This window comes from Pleurodeles waltl, chromosome 7 (genome assembly GCF_031143425.1).
Source record: "Pleurodeles waltl isolate 20211129_DDA chromosome 7, aPleWal1.hap1.20221129, whole genome shotgun sequence".
NCBI classification, from domain to species: domain Eukaryota; kingdom Metazoa; phylum Chordata; class Amphibia; order Caudata; family Salamandridae; genus Pleurodeles; species Pleurodeles waltl.
The window spans coordinates 1297276079-1297302437 of NC_090446.1; the positions used below are offsets into that span (position 1 = coordinate 1297276079).

Consider the following 26359-nt stretch of genomic DNA (forward strand, 5'->3'; position numbering starts at 1 on the left):
GTTACTGCTGCTCCACTCACTTGATGGTCAATATGTTGGAGAGTTGCCAATTTCGTGAGAGTCACCCGGTAGCTCAAGGTTTTTCCTTAAACTACAAGTGCATTGCTTCTAAGAGAATGTGTTCAGTACAATGCTTAATTTGTAAAATAATAAGTGCAGGTGCCCAAAACGCTGCTCAAACACCTGTGGCTGGCACTATAAAGGGTCAAAGCGCGAATAGCGAGGTTGAGCAGTTCTGACTCCACCTCAGGACTCTTTACTTTATTGAACGGTACTCCCTATCCCTTTATCTCACTGTTACAGGTATGTGCTTTCTCCCGACGGATTGAATTTTATGTATTTCTTTTCCTCCGTCTTTTCGTTTTTTGTATGTTATTTCCTCTGAATTGAGATGAGATGTCTGATGTGTGTGGTATCAGGTTAGTGCGTGCCACAGAGCCATGCCGTGGTGATGGCTGAGGGATCGATGTCCGAGGGATTCTAGAATGAAATGTGTGGGACAACGGTAGTTGGAGGTGGACAGATGAAGTTGTGTACTACCTGCGCTCCAATAAAGTGTCATACAACTTACCCTAGAAGTCGGATATTCTACAAATTGGCGCAGAGGATGGTTTAAAGTTTGAGAATAGGTTGAGATCGTTTCGGCCCCAAGTCCTCATATCATTCGCTTTACTAGATAAAACTAGGGTTTCCGAGCTCCAGCTATTCTGAGTGAAACATCAAAGGGAACCAGCTACTAGATTGTTCAATTAGTCTTTCGCCCGTATACCCAGGTCGTTCGACAGAGTTGCACGTCAGGACCACTACGGACCTCCACCAGAGTTTCCTCTGGCTTTGCCCAGCCCAGGCATATTTCACCATCTTTCGGGTCCTATTGCACACGCTCATGCTCCACCTCCCCGACAGAGCGGGCGAGACGGGCCGATGGTGCGCCCGCCACTGGGTTTGTGGTGGCATCCCACCTCAGCCGGCACACGCGGGCCCTCACCTTCATTGCGCCACAGTGTTTCGCTCAGCCCTCTGACTCACGCAGGTGTTAGACTCCGTGGTCCAGAGGGTCAAAGAGTTCTCATTCAGATGGAAAAAAACAAGAGCTAGTGATGATCCTGATGTTTTCAAACACGCCTTGGAAGATTGGGAAACACATTACCAACCTGTCTTTTGTGCGGCTGTGGACAGATTCAATTTCTTTCAGCGTAAACAAGGCAAGGATGAGACTGCTAAGAAGTATGTATCTGCTCTTAAGAAGCTGGCAATCACTTGCAAGTTTGGGCATCTACATGATGAACTTATTCACAACCAAATTATAATGCATTCTAATAATGCAGGCGTGCAGGAAAAACTATGGGTTAGTCGTGATGCTCCCATGAATGAAATTATTGCCATTGTAAAGAAAGCGTTGTGCCACAGCTGCTTTGAGTAATGGAAAGGAAGTAGATTTGGTATGTAAAGTTATGAATGAGGAGAAGAAATTTGCCGATAAGAAGAATGCTACATATTAACCAGGTCCGAGGAAAAGTCTGCAGGAAAAGGGTGCTACGTGTTACAGATGTGGCAACAGAGGACATTTTGCGAGATACAAGTGTAGCCCTGCAATTAAATATAGGTGTGCTTATTGTGGTATTATGGGGCATTTTGCGAAAGTGTGTAGGAAAAAAGTTAATGATTCTATGGTTAAGTATGTGATCGATGGCCTAGAATGTCCTGTTAAGGGTTCAGAATCTGAAGATGAGAATTGTATTTTAAGCATTGAAAGTATTGTGTTAGGTATCAACGGGATGTAAAAAAAACCTTTGTTTGATATAAAAATTGGGGATGTACAAATACTTATGGTAGCTGATTCAGGATCACTGTTTACTATTATTTGTAAAGTTGTTTGGGAGGAAAAGTTTGCAGAACTACTTGGAAGTGAATTATCACCTTCCAGCGTTCAACCAATTACATTTATGGGTGAGAAGATTCCTATGGTGGGATGTAAGAGTTTGAAGTTTGAGTTTAAAGGAAGGGTGGCACTATGCACTCTGTTGGCAGAAAAAGGACCTTTGGTCTTAGGATAGATGGATCAAGGGGTGTTAGGGGTCATGCTGAATCCCAGAAGTGATACACAAGTGTTATCTCTTGAGGAACCTGGTAAACTATTAGAAGAAGAGTTATTGAGGAAATTCCCCCAGGTATTTTCAGGTACGGTGAGGAAACTATCTAAATTTAAACATAAAATTGTAGTTAAAGAATGAGTTACCCCTGTGTGCCACAAAGTAAGGAACATTCCCTTAAAAGTGAAGGAAGCTGTTGTGCACGAATTAGACAGGTTAGAGAATGATGGCATAATAGAACCCATTGAAAGTGCTGAATGGTTAGCACCTTTGGTAGTGGCTCGTAAGTCTAATGGGCAAATTAGGCTCTGTGTCAATTTGAGAGAACTAAATAAGAGCATAGTGGTGGATAAATTTCTACTTCCTAAGATAGACGAGTTATTGACTAAATCTAAAAGTTGTCAGTGGTTTTCGACAATCAATCTGAAGTCAAGGTACTATCAGATCCTTTTGCAACCTTCAAGTAAGAAATTGACATATTTTTTTTAACACTTTTTGGGTGTTACAGGTTTGTTTGTATGCCTTTCAGACTTGCTTCCGCTGCGGCTGTTTTCCAAAGGCTAATGCACAAAATATTGTGTGACAGTGTAGGGGTTACTTATTTCCAAGACGATATACTCATCATAGGGAAGGACAAAATGGAACATGATGCAAGATTAATTCTGGTTATTGAAAGACTTGCTAAAAATGGGTTGACTGCGGAGCTCAATAAATGCAAATGTGCAAGGGAATCTGTTACGTACTTGGGGCATAAAGTGGGTAGGCATGGCATCCTTCCAAAGGTTCATATTTTGGCAGCTATCATGGATGCTCCAGCTCCTGGATAAAAGGAAAAAGTGAGGTCCTTTTTAGGGCTAGTAGAGTTTTATGTAAAATTTGTAAAACACTTTTCCACTAAAACGTATGAGTTAAGGCAACTGCTTAAGGAGAAACAGGAGTTTAAGTGGGATGCAGAAGTGAATAATGATTTTGAACAGATTGAACAGGAAATTTGCCCGGCTATTCCTTTACAAGGTTTTGACAGCCTAGAACATAGTATCCTAACTGTCGATGCTAATGGAAAAGGTCTTGGTGTTGTACTAACACAAAAGTCAGAAGAGGGTATAGAACAAACGATTGTGTTTGCTTCACGTGCTTTATCTCCCATGGAAGATTCCATTCCGTTATTGAAAAGGAGATGCTGGCGGCAGTTTGGGAATGGAAGAATTTAGACATTACCTGTGGGGTTCTAAATTCGTGCTGCAAACTGATCATAAGCCTTTGGTTAAGGTTTTAACGTCACAGGGTACAGTGAAGGCGACTCCCCGCACTGCTAGGATGTCGTTAAGATTATTGGACTACGTCTATGAGGTAGTGTATTTGCCAGGTGTTAGGAATAAGGTGGTAGATTATTTGAGCCGATCACCATTACCCATGCAGGGTAGTAGTGCATGCGAGTGAAATGAATATAGTGTCGCTGTAGCAGATGTTGCTGAGGTAGAGAACAATGTTATTGGTAAGGAGGAGTGGTTAACAGCATACAACAATGACAATGTTTTGCGTGCGGTCATGGAATATGTTCGATTAGGCTGGCCTAGCAAAAACAAATTGGCCAAGGAATACCTCAAGTGGTGGGAAGTCAGAGATGAGTTGACTATTAATGACAATGATTTCCTTATGAGAGGTGAAAAGATTGTGCCTCCTGAAGGACTTAGGGGTAGAATTCTTAACGTGACACATGAAGGCCATCTTGGCAGTGTAAAGTCTAAAAATAGAGTGAAAATGTAGTATTGGTGACCTGGGTTGGATGGTGACATTGAAAGAACGGTGCATGCTTGCGAGATGTGTGCCAATGCAGACAAATCCTTGAAGGTGTTTAGGTCTGCCTTAGTGTATGTCCGGAATGTCCATGGGAAGAAGTGGCTATTGACATATTGGGTCCAGTATCAAATTCTGTACGTGACTCCAAGTATGTAATTATCCTGCTGGATCTTTATTCTAAGTGGCATGAATATAAAGTGTGTGAGAAGATTGACTCATCAGTGATAATCTCATTTGTGTCAGGCGTCTTTTTAAGGGAAGGTATCCCTAGATCTATTCTGAGTGACAATGGACCTCAATTTGTGTCAGAGAAGTGGAAACATTTATTGTTACGGAATGGCATAAAAGAAAAATATTCCCCAGTTTACCATCCTGCAGGCAACCGGGCTGTGGAACGTTTCAACAGTGTCATTATGGGTTCTGTCCAGGGAGCCATTATTGCAGGCCTGGATTGGGAAAAGGAGTTCGCTAGCATAGTGTGGGCCAATAGGATAACCTCCACTCTTACTGGCTATAGGGCCAGATGTATCATACAACCGATTTGCGATTCTCAAATAGCGATTTTTAAGAAATCGCTATTTCAGAAATGCAAAAAGGTATGTATGATTTTTGCGATTCGAAAATAGCGATTTCTTAAAAATCGCAAATGCTATTACCGAATCGCAAATAGAGAATCTGTCCCCATGTGCACCTATGGGCCTGTTGGCCCATATCTGGGAATTTTTTGCATTTCCAAAATTGCGATTTCTTAACCAGAAATCGCAATTTTGGAAATGCAAAACCCCAGGGTGCTGGGGGCCCAATGCCACCTCTGCTGCACCCCCACCATTTTTCTTGGGACCTGTAAGGTGCACACATACCAAAAGGGCATGTGTGCTTTACATGTACATTTAAAAAAAAGCATTTTAAATGCATTTTTAAATTTTGCACATGGTTACCACCAGGTTCAACCTGGTGGTAAATAGCGATTCCTAAATGCCCAAATCGCATTTAGGAATGGCTTCATACATGTGCTAAGAAATCGCAAATAAGGAATCCTTATTTGCGATTTCTTATTTAGAGAGTCGCAATTTACGACTCTCTAAACAGGGTCGCAATTTTAAGGAATCGCTATTTTAGCGATTCCTTAAAATTGCATTCAGAGTGTCTTTCATACATTCTGAACTGGCTTTTTGCATTCGCAAACGGGCATTCGCACCATTTGCGAATACAAAAAACCTTGATACATCTGGCCCATAGTCCTTTCGGAATACTAAGAGGAAGGGAACCGTACACAAAAGATAAGAGGGCCTGGATGAATGTGAAGATTCAGAATAAGTGGTCCCCTGCAATAGTCAAAAGGAATATTTTGAAGGCACAAAGAGTATATAGGGAACATTACGATCAAAGCCACAAGGTCAGAGTTGTTAAATTGGTGCCAGGTTATTGGGTCAAAGTAAAATTGGCATGTAAAACGCATAAAGGGAATGGCTGGTTTTCCAGTCCTCTTCAGGTTGGGAACGTTTTTAGAAGTTCAGCCTTGTTGAGTGACGGGAAAATGTGGCACCTGGCAAATTGGTTAAATGCAATGAATATTTGAAGATAAATTAAGGGAAAGTTGTGCTGGGAAAATCTGGAACTGATTTTGATTGGTTATGGCCGGAGGCTGTGGGTGAAAAGAACCAAGTTGTGTTGGAAGAGGAGAGTGACTTTAATAAACAACATGAACATCCATCGGTTGCTACCCATGTTGGCAACCAGAATGAACTGCCTCCAGTGACTACCCGAATTGGTAAACTTATTGCACAACCAAAGACATACCGAGGTTTTGTATTGAGTGCTCATAGTCTATGTGCACCTCCCTAATAACTTGTATATGTTTTTATTTGTTGTGATAACAGTATTTATGTCAAGAGCCTGTTAGCATAATAAGAAAGGTTGTTTTCATTTGTTACATTGTTAAGGAGGAGGGAGGTGTGGTATCGGGTTAGTGCACGCCACGGAGCCGTGCTCATGGCGATGGCCGAGGGATCGATGTCCGAGGGATTCTAGAATGGAAAGTGTGGTACAAGAGTTGTTGGGGATGGATGGATGAAGTTGTGTACTACCTGCTCTCCAATAAAGTGTTGTACAACTTACCCTGGAAGTCGGATATTTAGTCTACAATGGGAAGATATAAGTGCACATCCCCAAAAATAAGTGCTGGTGCCCCCCACCGGCTCAAATTAAGCTCTCGTTTAGTACCTAGTTATCCACTGGTAATCTTCATTACTCTGAGTCTAGTTCTTTCCTATCACAGCCCCTACTATGTGAATGAGATTCTTCCATCTCATCTCTGGACACAAGCAACCCATGTTACCTTACCTACCTACAACAAATAGAATTGTTCCTTTAGAATTTTGGAGAATGATTTTCACTCCTCTTTTTCCAAAAACAAATTAAGGTACCACCATCCTAGCTGTAAAGTGCACCTGTGCCACACCACCTCCAGTATAAAAGACCAAGGGCCAGATGTATGACCATTTTGTTTTGCAACTTGCTTTTTGCAATTTTATACGAATCGCAAAACAAAATATACAACAACGATGTTTGCAATTCACAAATGGGTCGCAAGGGACCTCCCTCATCAACATTAATGAAGCAGGTCACAAATTGCAACCCATTTGTGAATGGCCGCACTCAGAGGGATGGGGGCCTGCTGGGGTCAGCAGACCACCATGTCTGTGACTGCTTTCTAAATAATGCAGTTTTTTTTTTATGCAGCCCGTTTTCCTTAGAGGAAACCGGTATGCATTTCAAAAATAAAAACCAAGGGCCATATGTATAAACAAATGGCCTTGCGAATCGCAAATAGCGATTTTTAAGAAATCGCTATTTCCGAGTCGCAATAGGCCATGTATCATAGTTGCGATTCGGAATTAGCGATTTCTTAAAAATCGCTATTTGTGGTTTGCGAGACCGATTTACCAAATCGCAATTTGCATTTTCGCAAATTGCGATTCGGTAATTGAAAATCGCAAATAACGAGAAATTTCGAGAAAGCACACCTGGAGGAGCCTGATGACATCACAAGCAGGAAGTGAGTCATCCCAGGCAGTTTCAGGTGCCACACCCAAACCAGCATCCAGAGAGAGCAGCCCAGCCACACTGAGCAACACTCTGAAGGAGGCAGCACACCTGAACAAGGATGGACACCTCAGCCCAAGGAAAGGAGAAGGAAGAAAGAAAGAGGAAGCTCAAATTTAGCGAGCAAGAACTGGAGGTGCTGACAGAGGAGGTGGTCAGGAGCCATAACCGCCTTTTTGGTAAAAGCTCACTCCAGGTGCCGGAGAGTGAGAAAAAGAGATTCTGGGCAGATATACAAACTAAGATCTGCGCTATTGGAGTGGCACAGCGCTCGGTCGACGAAATTAAGAAGATCTGGTATGACCTGCGGTCCCGTGCGAAGGAAAGGGTGGCAAGAAGACTGCAGGAGGCCAGGGGCACAGGAGGCGGTCCATCCACAGAGGCACCATCCACCCCATTAGAGGATCTAGTGGAGTCCACACTCCTCCCTGAAGCAGTGACTGGGGTCACAGAGTTAGACACCTCCGGCACACCAAGTACCAGCCAAGGTAAGTGCAATATTGAATTGTAACCCCATATGTGTATGCACAAAAGCCCCTTAGGAATTAGCAAGTAATGTACATCATTGTGAGAAGTAGTCCATTCCACATCTTAGAAGCAGCACAACAATGCATTATGGGAGTGGCAGTCCACAACCCAGAGCTGAAAGTAGCACATACAATCTAATTAAGTAGAGCAACACCCAGAGGAACACAACACCCACAACACAGTGAAGAGAAGTACCTGTACCTTTATTACCATTGTGTGCCCTTACTTGCAACAAACATAACTGACATGCTGCATATTGTCGTTGCAGGTGGGCCAGGCCTAGCAGCCACAGCATGTGCCAGCGTAGGGGAGACTGACACCCATCCAGCCTTAGACTCAAACACAACTGGGTCTCTCACCATTGCGCCACTCCGACGCAGGCCCAGAGCACTGCCACTGCCAGAGATCAGTCAGGACTCGGATGAGCAGCAGGAAGGGCCACAATCACCATCCCCAACTGGCAGGTGCACCCAGATGCAGGAGGCCAGTTTTCAGCAGACCACAGCACCCCGCAGGATGGCGACAAACGCCGGTGCACAGGCGAATGAGGCAGGTGAGGGTCCCTCCTTCTTTGGTGGGCTGGAAGCAGCTATGTTGCACCAGCAGCGCCTACAGAACAAAAGGATAACTGGCTTACAAAAACAAATGCAGCAACATAACGCCAACATGGGGGGCCTGCATCGCCAGCTTTTAGTGCCTGAATGCGAATATAGAACAGCTGCATGAGGGACAGGTGCAGGCATTGAAGGACACAAGGGAGCTCACTTCTGCTGTGCGGGAACTATGCCAGGAGCTGCGCCATGACAGGGTGAGCCACCGCAGACAGGAGCGACGATTCATGAACATGTTCGGGGGCTTCTGTCGCTCTGTCAACAGGCTAGCTACTTCAACCTCACTGATTGCACGTTGTGCAGTGGCTGCACAGGTGGAGGCAGCACACAGCAGCAGGGATGTGGCTAACGGACTTGTCCAAATCACAAATGTGATAGACAACATAAGGGACAGAGGTCAGCCACACCTAGTGAGCTTGGACTGGGGGACACAGAGGACATTTCCAGCCTCAGCAGTCTAGCTGTACCCGCAATGGACACCAGATGGCGCAGTGCCAGGCACAGCACTGCCACTGAGGCGGACAATCGAGTTGCCAGTGAGGCAACTGGGCACCCGAGTAGTGTGCGTGGCTCAGGAAATTAACTGTAGCGGCCACAGGGGTAATGAGTTCACTATGAAGTAATAGTGCATTACTCTGAACTTCTATTGTTTCTAGTGTTTTTGACTTAATTCTTTTGCTATTCGTTGGACTAACATTACCTGACATTAAGGTAATAAATTTACTTCACTACAGGTACATTTGTCAGTGCATTTGTGTTTTTCATACTTACATCTGAAATGGTTGTGTGTGATGTCAGCACGCCCTTGCCTTCCCTCTGCTGCACTGGTCCTGTCTGCTGGCTGTAGGGGTGGTATGGGATCATCATCCTCATCAGATTCAGAATCACATATTTCTACTGGTATGCCCCTGGTGGTAGCTATATTGTGCAAGATTCCACAAGTAGCCACTATTCTACATGTTGTTTCTGGGCTGTACTGTAGTGCCCCTCCACTTTTGTGGAGGCACCGGAAGCGACTATTCAGCAGTCCAAAGGTGCGCTCCACCACGTTGCGGGTCGCCCTGTGTCCTGCATTGTATCTCCGTTCAGCAGGTGTTGCAGGATTGAGGTAGGGCGTCATCATGTAGGTGCGCACTGCATAGGCACTGTCTCCTGGAAGGGACAGAGGGTATTATAAGTAACTGAGCCATCTGACATCAGCACGCCATCAATGCACCATTGTATAGAGGGACAATACCTAGTAGATATCCTTCTCCAAACTCCCCAGCTAGCAGTCTTGTGTGAATGCCGCTATGGCGAAAGATGTAAGAATCATGTGTGCTCCCTGGGTACCTGGCCACGAGATCAGTAATGATGTAAGAGGCATTGCAAATAACCTGTATATTCATTGAATGTTGGTATTTACGGTTGCGGTACACATACTCTGTGGCGGATGGTGGACAGATTGCAACATGTGTCCCATCTATGGCACCTAGGACGTGGGGGAACTGTGCTATCTGGTAAAAATCCATTTTTGTCTGCTGTATATCCTGTGGGGTGTGGGAGAATCTGATGTACTGGTGTATCCTGCTCAGCATGGCGTTGATAAATGCATTGAAAAATCTAGAGAGGGTACTCTGTGATACCCCTCCAGCTGCTGCTATGAGCCCTTGATAGCTCCCTGAGGCGAGTAGGTGGAGGGAGTATAATACCTGCACATGGGTGGGTATGCTGTGAGTCCTTAGTGTTCTGCGCTGCAGTATGGGTTGTAGCTCAGCTATCAGATCAAGTATCATGGCTGAGTTCAACCTATACCTCTCAAATATTTCCTCCTGTGTCAGGTTAAAAAGTGTAATGCGCACTCTGAAAATGCGCTCCTGTCTCCTCCTCCCTCTCCTCAAACCTGCCAAGATCCTCATTCTCCTCGCCATGACGTAGAGTGCAGCCATTGTGGAAAAGAGTCTGAGGCATTATGGGCCTCTTTAAATAGGTTGCACCTGGTTACCACCTGGTTTCACTTAGTGGTATTTTGCATGTGCAAAATGCCATTCTGCGAAAAATCGCAATTTGCGATTTTTTGATGCATCGATTTGCGACTTGGATTTTGCGAATAGCAATTTTCGCCTCGCAATTTCCTACTGGAAATACCGAATCGCAAAATGCGACTCGCAAAACCAGGTCCCAACGCATAAAATCGCAATTTTTGCTATTTCTTAATTTTGGTCTGCGAATGCCTTTCATGCATCGCAGTCCACGTTTTTGCATTCGCAAACTGGCGAATTTTGCGATTCGCACCGTTTGCGAGTGCAAAAAAGTTTCATACATCTGGCCCCAAACGTTTCAGTTTCATTTTTTTAGAGTAGGCAGTGGTCTGTGGAACCACTGCCTGCTCTGAAAAAATGTTGGCACCCTTATTCACAAAGGGGAATGTGTCCCTCGGGGACCCCTTCCAGTTTGCGAATGGGTTACCACCAATTTGAAATTGGTGGTAACTGCGATTGTTTTGAGATTGCATTAACGTTCACAAAACAATCATACATAGGCCTGGGACTTGCAGTTAGGAAGGGATGCCCTTAAAAAAACCCTTCCTAATTGCGAGTCGCAATCCCTATTTTGTGAGTCGGTAACTGGATACAGACTCGCAAAATAGGGATGGTACATTCAAGGCCATTTTGCAGTCGCAAAAGGCAATTTTCGCATTTTGCGACCCCAAAATAGCTTTGTACATTTTACCCCAAATGCCTGATTGGGAGGACACTTAAGTAACTGAGCGATTACCACCTTTTCAGTCTTTCTTGTCATTGTCCTTAATGCAAGATGACTTATTGTGCATCTGTACCCTCCACTGTGCATGAAAGTGGAGGAATGCTTAAGAAAATATTACAACTTCCATTGTGCAGGTACCTTTGGTCAACCAATGGCCTGCAAAAGTGATACAGAGTATAGGTGTATGGCACGAGTTTGATGGTCAACCCAAAAAATCTCAGTCTTCTGCCAACTCTAGGAATCTATCGACAGGGACCAAGGGCTATGAGAGATTTTATAAGCACTATGTGTGAAGGCCCCAAAGTGGCCAAGATTGCAACTCAACCAGGGCAGGGGAAAGTGTGGCTAAAGGAAGGAAAGTGGGCTCATGAGGCGCCACAGCCAGAGATCTGTTGTTAGTCATGTTGACCCCTCCTTCAGCAAAGAGTCCCACATCCATAGCAGAGAAAGCAACAGCTTTGATATAGGGCTTCCACGACCTCTGGAGCCTGTGAAATAAATCTAACAGCAGAAATCAACTTCAAAGAGAAGGTTGTATGTAATAAAGAAACCTGTTTTTCATTGTAGGAGATATATATATATATATATATATATATATATATATATATATATATATATATACACACGGGTCAGCCACATACAGCTGCAGTGAAAAGTGAGCATACCGAGTCATCTTTTCAGATGCATCCCAACTCTAATGATTAGGACAGCAATAAAAGTGTCCTTTAGTATTATGACATGTTGTTGCAACTTAATTATCCTTCCAGTGGGACAATGTCTGTGCACGTAATAGTAACATATTGCTAAATGAAAGGCAACATAGGATCACAGCATTAAAATGACTCTTTCAGTACTGCCCAGCTAACTGGACCTTGGAGCTAGTCATCATGGAATACCAAAAAAGTTCTTGACCCTGCCTAAGTCAGATTACGACCGGGTCAAAGTACTGACATTACAGTTCTTTGCTTTCAGCGACCTTAAGAAAGGCAGGCGCTAGAGTCTCTGGTCCTGGAGGGGGTTGAGGCTCTGTTACTGCATTATTTATCCCTTGCTTTCAACACCATTGACCATGAACACCTCTTACAGAAGATCCAGGAACTGGCTATCAAGAGACTGTATTAGACTGGGTCTTTTCAGTCTAATGGATCCCAAAGAATTTTCATATTACAATTCTTGGCATCTTGATGTTATCTAAAATGGGCAGTACCCTAAGGTGGGAACTCGTCACCTCTTCCTTTCAACAATTCCTTATGTTACCTTTGGCTGATCTGCTGCATATACCTGGTACTAGGTTGTATATGTATATGGATGACAACTCTTTTCTTTTTAATTTCACACACCAGTTCCTCCATTAAGCTGACTTCTTGCCTTGAGATCATTACAGGATTAAGGTAATCAGATTTTCTAAAGTTAAATCCTTCAATGACTGAGGGACAGCTAACAGGTGTCTCTTTGGTCTACTAAATTGCAATTGAACTGCATCAGTCTATGCAGTCAAAGAATTTTCCTGCAAAAAATAGTTCTAAATCTTGGCATTATCTTGGATGAAAAGCTAACTCTATAGCCAGAGGTTGACATTAATGTTTCTATTACTTGAAAATTCTCGACTTTCAGTTTGGAGTTTAAGTGAATAATATCTTTATACTATCCAGTCTAGACTACAGCATCAGTGGTTATTTGGTATTTTTTATAAAATCTCTCAACCACCACATGCTAATTTAAAATGCAGCTGGCAGGCTGCTTACAAGTTGTTAAAAAAAAGGGAGTACATATCTCATTACGCATATCTCATTATCATTACGCATTTGGCAGTGGCTCTCGCTCAAGAAATGCATCCAATTAAAATCTCTAATGGTTGTCCACAAAACGGTATTCTCACTAGAAGTGGAGAAAGATATTCACAGCCTGTACTTTCATCCTCCTTTAGCACATCAAGTCATGTAAATGGAAAGGATTTAGCTTCAAAACTATGTGTTATTTTAGTTGATTTTGGAGGTGTTATTCTACTTAATGTAGAGCAATGGTTCCCAATCTGTGGTTTGGGACCGCTGGGGTCCGTGAAGCCTTCTCAGGGGGTCCGCAACTGCTTGGAAAATTAAATAATATTAACAGATTAGATCCCCAGGTTTCAGTATTGACTCAGTTAGGGGGTCCCCAGATTCTAATAATGATTCAGTGGGGGTCACCGGGTTCCAGTATTGATAAAGTTGGGGTCCACAGACGTCAAAAGGTTAGGAACCACTGATGGGGATGAAATGCCTCTTCAATTACGTAGAATAACGCAGTTCTGAAGCCATATCCTTTTCATTTGTGTGACTTCTAACATGGTGTACACTTTTCCATTCCTGGCTTCTAAATTCTGCTTTTGTGGTCCTTCATATTCTCTAAAATCTGCAAATCAATCACTTCTCAGTATCCTGACTTCTCATTCTGGTCACAAAGTCGTTTCCATGGTAAATGGCAGGCACTGGTTTTCTCTCCCTTGGTTCCTAACCTCTCTTACAATCTTCAGAAACAGCAGCTCTCAACCAATAATTTATGCAGTTTTTTAGACTATTTCATGCTGTGTAAATCATAGTAGCAGGGTGTTTTGACATCTTTGCACTCTATAAGCCTATCATATCACATCATTCCAAACTATTGTTAAATGAACCATGTACATGATAAGTGTCAAAATGACTCTTGCAGCAGAGATTATCTAACTGGGACTTCAAGTTAGTGATCTTACCACTTTCTGTAGGTTGTGCCACAACATCTACAGGCTGCTGAGGATATAGCACTATTCCAGCCAAGGGCAGAGTAAACATTTACTTATTTATTTATAAAGCACTGCTGTCACTAGAAGGTTTCTTGAGAGTAAGATTACAACAAGGGGATATACTAAAGAACAGAAACACTGGAGGAAGATGACAGAGAGCAGAGAAAACCATATTCACAAAACAAGTATGCTTTCAGTTTTTTTACAGAAAAGAAGATGGGGATGGTCTGGCGTAGGCCAAGGAGAAGACCATTCCAAAGTTTAGGACCTAAGATCCAGCCAGATCATCTCTCCAACCCTCTGCATTGTAGCAACCGGGCCCAAGAGCAGTGAGTGGGATCCTGATCTAAGGAATCTTGATGTGATACAGGAAAAGGAAGCAGAAACTGTGTGAACTGGAGAAGAGCTTCCCTAATAAAACTTGTAGCTGTTTGAGGAAAGCAGAATCCGCATGTAATGACATGAACAAGCTAAATGCTAGACTGTGATCATTACAGCTCAGTTTCGCTTCCAAAGCCTATCTATTAGAGTTTGTACTTGTAAGCATTCTTTTCAGGACACAGTTCACTATGGCACCTTTCTATTACACTTGATCTGTACACATCCTGCGTAAATGCAAGTGCTGTAAGCCCCTTAGAAACCCTTTTCCTTGTGCTCCCTTGGTTCAGACATTCCTGCTCACTTACACAGCATGCTTGTTAAATCTCATTTCTTGGAAGTGACATCTGCCCTGAGACTGCATATGTGAAAAAATACATTCATCTGTGTGAACGAGAGATGATATGTATGATAACATATTTATGCTCACCTTGAATCATCCAACACTAATGAGAAGTCCACTATATACCCACACAGTGAGTCATTGGTATCTTCTCCATGGATGGACCAGAAGGCTCAACAACACCTTCCCTAGGCTGTGAGAGCTGAAGTGAGGTGGACAAACAGGCCAATGGAAAAGCTCCCCAGCATTAATGGCCCATTCGGAAAATACAACACTTTCATGGACAGGTAGAGGGGGACACCTTATTGCTCACAGAAGTCCACTATTCTACATTTTCTGGAGTACAAAGTGACATCCACCTTCAGGTGTACGTTGTGGCAGGCTAAATATGTTCCGAAAACAGGGCACAGGAGTTGCATCTAGATCAGTGGCACCTAGTGAATAGGTTCAAAATTTTGGTTGCTGTAAAAAACAGATCGCTCGGATCACTTGGCATCAGTTAGACATGCTGACAACCATGAGACTGTAAACCATAGCTGTCTGTTGGTGCCCAGTGATCTTAATATAACCTGCCAACCAGAATACTGTCCTTTGCATAGCATCCCTACTAGAAAACTAAATAAGACCCTCATAGGTGTAAATAACATAAATTAATATTGGAAATAGTAGCAGTATTGTTATCATTACTATTCAGTTTATAATAATATACTGACCACACAATGGAGCAGGCTGATGGCCTTACCTGGATTCAGACTCCTGACCTGTAGAACCCCACATGTCTCAGCGGTGGGTGGTTAACTCACTGAGGCTATCTCTCAGCTAGAAGCTGACTATGCAATGCCCTAACCTCAACAACTAGAGCTAGTGTAATATGGTAAGACCACCTGGAGGTTGAGGCGCCAGCAAATTGTTTTTTTCAGGACCTACCCCATTGAGTATTATACTTATGCCAGCTGTGACCACAATACTGAAAAAAAAAAAAAATTGTCAAATAGTGTTTGTTAGTAGTTACTTTGTGGTGGAACTCATGGTAGGTAGTCCATTGCCTTGTTAGGACCTGCTCCCTTCTTTTAGGTGGAGGACTAACAGTAATACAATTCCTGGTACTTCACACTGAAGAGAGAAACTTCTGGTCAGACAGGTCATCATCTGACTGATACAGCTTGTGTGGCCACATTTGCAAGTGTTTCTGTCTAGGTGCAAGGGACTACATAGCTGGCTTTCATATCATCATGCTGTGCTTCATCAACCGTATTTGGGCTGATGAACAATGTTAATAGTCAACCATTTGCAACATCATTTTACTGTGAGCTGATAGTAATCTATATTTATGGGTATTCATATAGTGTGAACATAACTTGACAGCATCCACACATTGAATATGGATATACTCCCAGAGTACGATTCATGAACATTTTTACAACAAGGCAGAGTATTTTTGGTCAGCGATTGCTATCACTTAGATATGTACTGTTTTCTGAAGTAGCAAGCCTTCCAATCCTGCTGGACTATAGGAGAGTTGTGGCAGTTATGATATTGATGGGATTTTCTTTCCAATCAGAGAATCATAGATGGTGAAGTCATACCTTCAGCTTCTCTTGTATTTGTACATTTGGTGGTGTCTTTACTTCAAATGTGGCACTTCGCACCCCAGGCTGTTATTTTCTGAGCTAGGTATGCCAGGGCATGCCTTTCTGGTTGCCTTGTAGGTGTTGTTGCTGGTCTTAAAAATTGACCAGGGGAAGCCGGTGATGTTTCTCTATGTTGTGATAATATGGTTGAATGTCTTCAGGACTTAGATGATATATGCTGGACTGTGTACCTTGCCTTTCAGTAAAGCCAGTATTTTGTTGCAAAATGTCAGTTTAGAGCCAAAAGGTTTTATGTCCTTCAGGAGGGAGAACTGGTACTATACGTCTTGGTTTTCTTCGACAAACAGCAAGGTGATGAATGCAGTGCTTGAATTAATCTCAGCCATTAGGGATTGCTCAGGGCTGCATCCAGTCCTGTTTATTCCACCCACCATGCCACTCTAGACAGAGGGTCGTCTTATGCACATCAGTATTGACCCTGCTCCCCATGAGAACAGCCCATTCCCAACTGCCAGGCGAGGCCACATAGGTGAAAACAAACAAACTATTTATTCATACAAATATAATATTCATTTATTTACTCATACATAAATATCAATTTAATATATTCATCCTATATGGACAGCCCATCTGATAAAACAGCACACCAAAGGACAGGTAGTGTGAGAAAAAGTGCTCATGATAGATAGAAAGAAGAATAATACATATTCCAATGGATCAAAATCCTATAGAAGAAACATTAAAAACAGTCCGTTGGTTCTTTTCTGTTTGCTGCATTAAATCCATTCCAAATCCTCAGAGAGTCTAAATCAATTGTTTCAATCCTCCAAAGATACTATGTAGAAACCAATCCAGACTATGATATATTCGTCGACGTTTCGACCCCTCTATATCTTGGGCCAAATCCCAGCTCCACAATGGGTCTTCTTCAGGACTAGTACGATGGGAGTCCCTTAAATATATCCTCAGACTTCTTCACTTCTTTTACTTGTCTATTTATGAGGAGATCAAATCTAATTTTAAAATACCATTCCTCCTCATATACTAGGTCACCAAACAATTCCAATGCACTCTTCATTCACGTGTGAGCCTTCAGAAGACTGAGCGTTCACTAAGCTGTGTGCAGCAGGCAAGTCCTTGACTGGTGTACCAAACAAAGGGGTGCAGGCCTTTAGTTGTCCAGTTCCTCATAATCCAATCCTGGTTGCGTGCGACATTTCTGGGAGAGGGCTTTCACATAGTCAAGTGCTGCTTTTGGTGTTGCCAATATTTTATGTATCCATCCTTGTCCGATTCACAGTCCTACCAGGTACAGCACGCAGTTTCTTTTTAATAGGAAGGAATGCCCTTTGCGCCACCGGCACATCATTGCCTTGGTATTGTACGGTCTTTTCTTCCTGTACAAGGTGGAGCACCACATCACGATCCCGGTAATTAAGGAGTCTAGCTATGATAGGGCGCAATGGCACTCCCAGAGGGGGTCGAGCCACTAGTGATCTGTGTGTCCAGTCCACCACTAGCATGGCAGACAGGTTCTCCACACCAAGGGTATCACAAAGCATAGTCTCTACATAGTGATCCATTTTCCCAATATTGGTAGATTCTGATATACCAGTGATCCTAAGGTTGTTTCGACGTAACTTCGTTCTTAGCTTGGATCACTGCAAGGACTTTTTTCATATTGAGGCAATGTGTAGAGCTGGACTATAAATCATCTTCTGTGGTGGAAATGTGTATTTCCGCTTCTGTGATTTGTGTGTTCTGTTTAGCTTGCTTGGCTGCTTTGTGATCCATGTGGCTATTAAGGGTGCCAATTTTGCCATCTATCGAGTGCAGGCTATGTTGCATGGCGAGCAGTGTGGTTTCAAGGGTAGTTTCTCCCTAGGGCACCGCATCCCGCTCAATTTCTGGAGAGGGAGGGATTAGGTTCAGATTTGGTAAGGCGTTGGGTCTCAAATGTGATCAAAGGTTGATGTTTGTCAGCCTTCCCCATCACAATAGCGCTGCACAGGCCACATCAGGGGGCGCAAGGGCGAGGGTCAGCCCAGCAGGGTACTGCAACGGTAAGCAGGTCTTATTCTTGGGCAAGGAGGGTGTGGTATATAGTCTAGGTATCACAGGGGTCACCTCACAGGGGCGGCACCCACCCCCCTCAGTCCTTGACACTGTATTGTGGAGAGAGTCCAATGTGAATAGATTTTGGGGGTTTGCTGGTAGCTCCTTATTGAGAGGGTGCTACAAGAAAACACACACTATCAAGCGATATCCTGCACCAGGAATCTGGCACCAGCTTCCAGAACAATGCACTCCAATAGCCTTTCTATATTACAGCTGCCATGCAGGATTCCTGGAGTATATACTTTGGTAGTAGCTTCCAGGAAACTCCACTCCTTCACCATTCTTTATCTCAGAATCATTTTCCTAGCAACACCTAGGCTTCCTGGTATGTGGCAACAGTACCCATGTCCATAGCTTTCAAGCTTGGTAAGCCCACACAATATGCCAGCAGCACCCAGTTCAGCACTCTGCTCTGAGTCACTACAACCCAGGACGACTGGAATATGCCATGTGCAATCATACATCTGGGCACCCTCTCCCCCATACTCATGATTTCCTACGCTTAGTAGCACTCAGCTACTCACAGGAAAATGCCTAACTGCTGTCCAAGATGTTCCTTATCATAGCCATCAAGTCACCCAATGACACACATGTGATTTCTTTTAAGCAACGAGCACTTTTATGCTTTGGTTTGAGCCCATTCTTACTACTAAAGTGCTAATACTAAAAAGTATAATGCATGTCCTAGACTGCAAAAGATTGGAGGCTAAGACGATTGTCCTGGTTGAAAGTTTTGCACAAGAGATGGAGCAATCTAGTAACCATGCTTTGCTCCTCCCCATTCTGTGCAAGAGAAGCTTGCTAATTGTGCTGTACCTTTTTGTGGGAGTGGATCTTCCTCATCATAGGTCATCCTTATGATCTGCCCTTCATGGCACCAATACTAGAAATAATTGCTAACCACCCTCAAGCTCATGCGAGTGGACATCACAGATTTTCCACCCAAATCACCTATACCCAATCAGCAGGGCTGCGGATGGGTAAAGGGACCAATAAATTGACAGCTCAGCTGCCTCTCAGGTCTGATTCCCCATGTACACAATGCAAATAGTCTGCATAGTGATGTTCACTGTAGCAGATGAATTTGCTCTGCGGGCAGGATTGTGTTTCACCATTGCTTGAAATGGAAGTATTTTGTTTCAGTTTTTTATTATACCAGAGTACCTGGTTGCTTCTGAGAAATGCCAGCACTTTCCCATTAAAAGATATTGCTCCCCAGCTAAGAGCAAAGACGTTTTAGTGCTGGGGCGTGGCCAAGCAAGATAGGCGAGTAGTCGTGGTTCCCGTCGGCTCCTCTTGTCCCAATAATAATCAAATGACATCCTGTGTTTGAAACATGCTACAGCCTATACCATGCACTCTCAGTGTGGTGCGGGTGCTGGGATTTATTCTGCTGCCATTATTGGTGGGCAGTGCTGTGCTATATCCGGGCCCACAAGGCCTGACAGCAAATGACAGCTGCCGGCAGGCACAACTGATGACACAGGTGTGATACACGTCAAATGACAGCCAGTTGATCGGAGGGCCCCGTGCAGACCAAAAATCCGCAGACTGATATCTCCCTGCAGGCCAAAGGTCAGGCTGGCTAGATGGAAGGCAGGCAGTGCACTGGCATAGCTGACAGGTGCACTGGGGAGCTTGGAGTAGGAGCTATGCAGATTCAACCCTATCAACTGATGGCTTGCTAGCACAGGCGCTGCCCCCAAGCCTGATTCTGTCTTTTTCTCCCGGTTGGGGCCTGGAGGACTGGTGACGCTACCACCATACTTGGGGATTGATTCATTTTTAGCTATGGCTGTGGTGTGAACACCACCAAACCTGATCCCCTGCGAAGATTCATAAAACTAGCATGCATGCTGGAAGGGAAAGCTTGGACACTAGCAAGCATTTAAACTCTGCTTACACTAATCAATTAAACTCTTCAGGCATTCACACCAGCTTAGGCTTACTCTCCACCAGGCTGCACAGTGATTGGGACTTTAACTCCTTGATGGACCTCTCCATAGATTTCAGTAAACGACCACATCTACAAGACTTACATGTGTAAGACAGTGGGTGGCCTCACTGGGGTTGATAGACATGTGGCACAGGATGCACCTATAACATAGGCAATATACACACTATTCCCACTCTCACAGATCTCATTCAAGGATAGATTCTTTTTTCTCTCAGTCACTGATGCATGCAGGTTACACTCAACGCGCTTTCTACCATGGCGTCTGCTGGATCACGCTTAAGTGGAGTTAACATGGCCTCCTACAGCCAATGAGGCATTTGGCATCTCAATACTTGATGGCTGTTGGATACTAGTTTTACAGAATTCCTCCGGGAGAGTATTGTTGAACTCTTTTAACTTCATCTCGGTTGATCTCCTTAACGGATAGCCTATGGGAGGCTTTCAAGATAGTCCTTAGGGAGCAGGCCATGACTTACATAAAAGGGAAAATAAAAGCTGAAAACAGGGAGGGACAGGAACTTGAAGATAGAATTTCTCAGAGAGATGTTGTGGTGGAATAGATGACAGTTAGCTCAGAGCCACTTAGATCTTTGTACGACGCGGTTAAAGGAGAAATTGTTTGGAGGCGCCCTAACTTCTTGAATGAGGTCCCTGGGTAGGATCTACAAAATGGGGGACAACTTGTGGCTGGCTGGACTAACAGTCCCAGCTGGTGCCCCATATTGACCCTCGCAATGGCGTCTCTTGATCTTTTCATTGGTTGACATAGCAATGAAGTGTAGAGTAGAATGTTGGGTGAAGGTGGCCTTGTTCGGTCACATACAGAGAGGGCCTTTGACACGGTCCTTTGGTCCTTTCTCTTCCGTTTCCAGGAGCGTATGAACTTTGGGACGCATTTCCGCCACCATATTAAAACTCTGATTATGGAGCCATGGGCCCAAGTCAGGGAGAACAGCTCACTGTCAGACCCGTTTCTAGTCAGAAAGGGTACGAATCAGGGGTGCCCATTGTCAGCCATGTGTTTTGCTTTAGTCATGGAGTCCTTGGCAGATTAGATACGATTAGACACCCAAGTACAGGGGTTTAGTTGGTCCCCCAATCACAAAGATAGAGTGACATTGCATGCAGATGATATACTACTGTATCTCCGAAAGCCAGAAATGTCTTTCCCGTGTTTAATGGAAATGTTGAAGGTATATGGTGATGCTTCAAGTATGAAAGCTAACTGGGGGGAACCATTAATGTGCATGTGATCGGTGACCCTGCCCAGTACCTCCAAGCTATGGGTATGAAGCAGGTGGGAGACCATTTTTGCTACCTGGAATGGACATTTTGCAGACACTCCAGAGAGTCAGAGAGGGTGGGAGCTAAGCATACTCCTATTGCTTGGGAGACTAAAGTCAGATATTGAAACATGGTCATCCCTGCTGAAATCTGTCACAGAGAGGGGAACTCTCTTCAAAATGGTTTCCCTTCCCCACTTCTATGTCTTCCAGAATTACCCCTACACACTCCCACCCACTTTCTTCTGTACTCTACAATCACAGATAACTTTTCTGTGGGATAATAAGGTCTCCCAGGTTACATTTGTCAAGTGTAGCCAGGGAATGTATGATGTGGGCTTGAGTTGGGCAGATATGTGTTTATATTATTGGATTCCTCAGCTCATTATCATTAATGAAGGGATGTATGAAACACTGGGGAGACCTGATATATAGGCTAGAACTTGACAGATTACAAATGCATGATCTCCTGTATATATTTTATAGTAGAGTGACACCTTTTGGACTCCCAATGGTTACCAAGTTGCCCTTCTTGTGCTGGCATGAAGTGTTGAAGCAAATAAAGTGGCATGGTTTACTGATGAAAGCTACACCATTATGGAATGGCAAATGCGCAATCACACGGCTGAGTTAGGATTCCACAAGTGTGACTTGATTGGCATATCGTACTTGGGAGGTGTGTGCTATCAAGGAACATTTAAAACCTACATAGGATTGTCCAGTGAGTTGATGTTACATAAATGACAGTCTAGAGATACTTACAGGTGCAGCATGCCCAAGAACATTATAGAGAAAATCTACAAGAACTTCCGGTGTATAATTTGCTGGAGGTGAAATTAGTGATGGAGGAGCTGGGAGAAAAGGGGTGCCACGGCAGTATTGCTCAGTGCTTATTAATTCCCTGAATCCACTGACGACTTTAAGGCATAAATGAGAGCCTGACCTGGGATTAGTGGAAGATGATGATTGGGTTAAGGCGAAGATGGTAGCTCGAACATTAGCAAGTTTCTCTCACCTTCACCTGGTACAGTTAAATTCTTTTCATAGATTTTATTATTGTTCTGAAAGGCTATGGAGAATGTGTAGACTTCAAGTTGAGGTGCACCAGGTGCAGTGCTCCCCCCGTATTTCCATGCAAACTGTTTTGGTTATTTGTATTGCAAAACCAAGAAAAAGATTATGAAAAAAATAAGTTTTGTGCGCTCGTTTTGAAACTTTGCAAATGCTGGTACTTAGTGTCTGCCCATTTAAGTCAGTACTTACAACAGATCTGCTGAAGAACACTGTGCAATCACTTAATAGTTATGGGATGTAGTTCTGGCCTTTTTGCAGAAAGTGTTTACAAGTGGAGAACAGGCTCATCGTAGGAGTGACAAATTTCACACTCCTGCCAGGATCATTAGTAGAGTGGTGTGGAGTAAAGTGGCGTAGAGTGGAGTGGTTCAGAGTAGAGTAGTGTAGAATGTAGTTTTGTGGAGTGAAGTGACATAAAGTGGAGTCATGTAGAGTAGAGTTGTGTAGAGTGGAGTGGCATAGAATGGCGTAGAGTCGAGGGTCATAGAGTCGAGAGACATTGAGTGCCATGGAATGGCACAGAGTAGAGAAGAGTGGTATGGCATGGATTGGTGTAGAGCAGAGTGACATGGAGTGGTATAGAGTAGAGTGGAGGGGCATAGAGTAGACTGATGTGAAGTAGAGTGGAGTGGCTTGGAGCATAGGGGAGTAGCTTAGAGTAGTACAGTTGTGGGTATAAGTAACTAAAGAGCCAATAGAGATGGCAGATAGGGTGAAAGCAACATAAATAAGAAACCTTGTGCCTGTGTTAAAAGTAGGAAAGCACATTGCACGTCCAGAAAGTACCAAAAAAATGCCGAAAAAATAATGAAAAAAATTGTTTTGCACAAAGATAGGTACTTGGTCCATGTTCCAAGGAGGACCTAACACAAGAAAAGAAGGGAAGCCTCTCGGAGCTAAGCAAATCTAAAATTATGCAGGCGTTGTAAGTCCGCTGAATTGTAAATGGTATGTCTCGCAGCACAACCATGCAATGTGTAGCCAAGACCTAAAGGGCCTGATGTGAATATCAGTGATGTAAACCAATTAAATAACAGTTTTTATCCATTTTATTCCACTTACTTTGCTCTTCCTCCAGATTAACGGCAGTGTCACACTACTATGCCTTGCTTTATCCATAGTTATTGTTCAAGTGCAGGTGAATCACATTGCCCATTGAAAGATTAGGAGCACGCTGCAAAAAAAAATTTGAATTATGTTGAAATTTGTAGTTGATTAGGGAAACAGAGACAGAACATAGACCTCTCTAAATTGAAGGCATTGTCGAGTGATAGTAATTACACTGGTTAAGGTGTAAGCAGGTAATCCGAGTTCTTATTCCAACTTTCAAACCTGACCAGATTCCCAATTCTGGATCAATCACAACATTTGTCTATGCCCCATTTATCTGACGAAAGTCAGAGATCCTAAAAATAAGCTCTGACACCACCATTGAACTGTGCATAACTCCTAGAAATAGTGCCATATTGAGTGATTCACTGTGCACTGTGGGTAATATATATCAGATAACCCATGTAGGCAAGCAGTCAAGAACTCTCACTGATGCTGCCTTGAAGTACCTATACCATCAACTGTACAGCAACAGTAGTGTTACCACGGACAGCCATTTTCTGTTAAAAGGGAATTAAGCCACTTATAGGTGTAGTGTCAGTGAGGTGAAAGTGCTGCCAAAAACAGCGAGGTAGTGAAACATGTCAACTTATCCTACAGGTCTATGCATGCATCATACTTTTAGAATGTGTTAGTTAACACAGCAAACAAAACATACTAATTTTTCCTAGGCGATTTGTTAATTGTAAAAACAATTGAGTTGTTTCCAGTCAAGGACCCACACGCATCAAGTACCCACATTTATGTAGGAACTTCTCTTGCTACAGCAGTAGTGTATACAACCCTTCCTTCCATAGCATCACTGTGGTGTGAGCGGCTGGGACTGCATCAATAAATTCCAGCCTGACTCAATCACACTGACGATGAAAAGCCCAGGGCACAGTAAGATGCAATCTGTATACCCCATGCTTGCTTCCGTGAGGTGTTTCCTTCGCTAAGAGAGAAAGCAATCCTGTGGATGTAATGACAACAATGTTTTTAGGTGGGGGCAGAGCCAAGATGATGCTGAAGACAGATGCTCCTTGAAGAGCTCTGTAGTGGCCTCCGCCCCAAATCCTGGCGAAAACATCCTAACCCCTCCGGACCACACCGGGGCAGAGAGACTGCCCCCCACCTCCCCAGAGGTGCTCCCTCATCGAGGAGCGGCCAACTGTGGTGAGAGGAGGAGCTGTGGGGAGATCAGGGCGCTCCTGGGCGGCTGCAAGATCTGCACAGCCAGGCCTCGGGGGCCTTGAGGCTTGCACTCTGCAAAGGATCAGACAGAGGCGGGCGCCTCGGAGTGAGAAGCAGCGGAGAGCGGACGGAGGTGAGGAGAATCTTTGACGTGGGTCCTCCGATTGGTGGACCTGCCGCTGGAGCGCCCCTTGGAGCGTCTGTTCGGAGGTGGAGGAGAGGACAGCTGGACACCGGGGCTGGCCCCCTACGGAGCGCAAAAGAAAGCCGAGGCAACACAGCATGGGCGGATCGATCTCCCAGGCCAGAGGGCCCTTCCCCTCACCCCTGACTCGCTTACACCCCCTCCCCCCACCCTCAATTTTATGGCTGTGTGGGGTGCAGGAACGTGAGCTGCAGGGAATCAGAAGCTCCTAGGGCCCGCAGGATGAAGAGAAGGGGCATGGAGGGAGAGACACCCATCTTTTTAACCGACAGGGGCTAGCCGTTGGTGGTAAAAGGGCCCAAGGAGCCACGTAAAAACAAATAGGGAGTGAAGGAACAATGAGAATGGTCGCCGAGGGTGGGATGCTTCTCCCCCTCAGTGAGGAGGAAGACGGAAAGCCCGGCTGCAGGACTGTAAAACAAGGCACCCGGGGCAGACACTCATATTCTGGAGGGTCAGCGGGTGCTGGAAGCTCCCCACCCAAGCCTCACCCTGCGGTTGGGCACCAAAGCACATTGTCTGACAAGTGGTGACTGGATGGTGCTGGGGAGCCTGTCGAAGTCTTCAAATGGCGAGAGACAAGGAACCTAAGCCGCCTCGACAGGGCAAAATGGATCGATATACCAAGGTGGTGACCCCCCCGCCGTCGGACCACCCCGGTGACCCCCGCCAACGCTGCACTCCTCACGGTGATCCAGGCCTCCAAAGAGGCCCTAGAGGGGCGAATGGGCAAGGTACACTCTGAGGTCTCCCTGCTGCGACAAGACCTCTAAAATGTGGCAGAACGAGTTACAACTGCGTGGACACGAATCCCTGATCTAGAAGACACCGTTAGGGACCTGCAAAAAGAAATGTCAGAAACCAAAGTCCTTAATAAAGATATTGTGTGGCGGCTGGAGGACACCGAGCACAGCGAAACAATCTACGATTTGTAGGATTTGCAGATGGACTTGAACGGACAGATATGAACCGATTTTTGGATACATGGGTCCGGAGAGTTCTCCTGCCTGAAAAGTTCTCTACTTGTTTTGTGATTGAACAAGCACATAGATAGTTGGGAGGGAGGCCTCCTCCTGGGGCACCCCTTGACCAGTGATTGCCCGTTTTTTCAACTACCAAGACCAGGACATGATCCTAACTGAGGTATGTAGAATGGGTGCGGTCCGGTACGAAAAGTCTAAGATCCTGGTCTTCCCAGACTATACCAGAGAAGTTCAGAAACAGCGCCATACTTTTTAGTTAAAGCCAAGCTTCATGATCTCCAGCTCCAGTACATGCTCCTCTTCTCCGCCAAATTGAAGTTCCTGTTTCAGGGGAAAGCTTTCTTTTTTCAATCTCCGGAAGAGGCCTGGGGGTGGCAGGAGGAGCGCCCCAGCTCTCAAGGAAGGGGAACGGAGGGACTGATGATGAGTCCCAAGAGAAGGAAGGAGCGAGGCTCAAAGAGTGGTCTCTCCCAAGACGCAGGGGTCGACGATGACAGAGGTGA

At 44.5% G+C, this 26359-nt stretch overlaps 1 protein-coding gene across 13 annotated transcripts in view; it reads left to right on the forward strand.

Moving 5' to 3' along the window:
• CCDC106 (coiled-coil domain containing 106) overlaps positions 1–26359 on the forward strand; it is a 289790-nt gene that overhangs the window by 249609 nt on the left and 13822 nt on the right. The window lies entirely within an intron of this gene.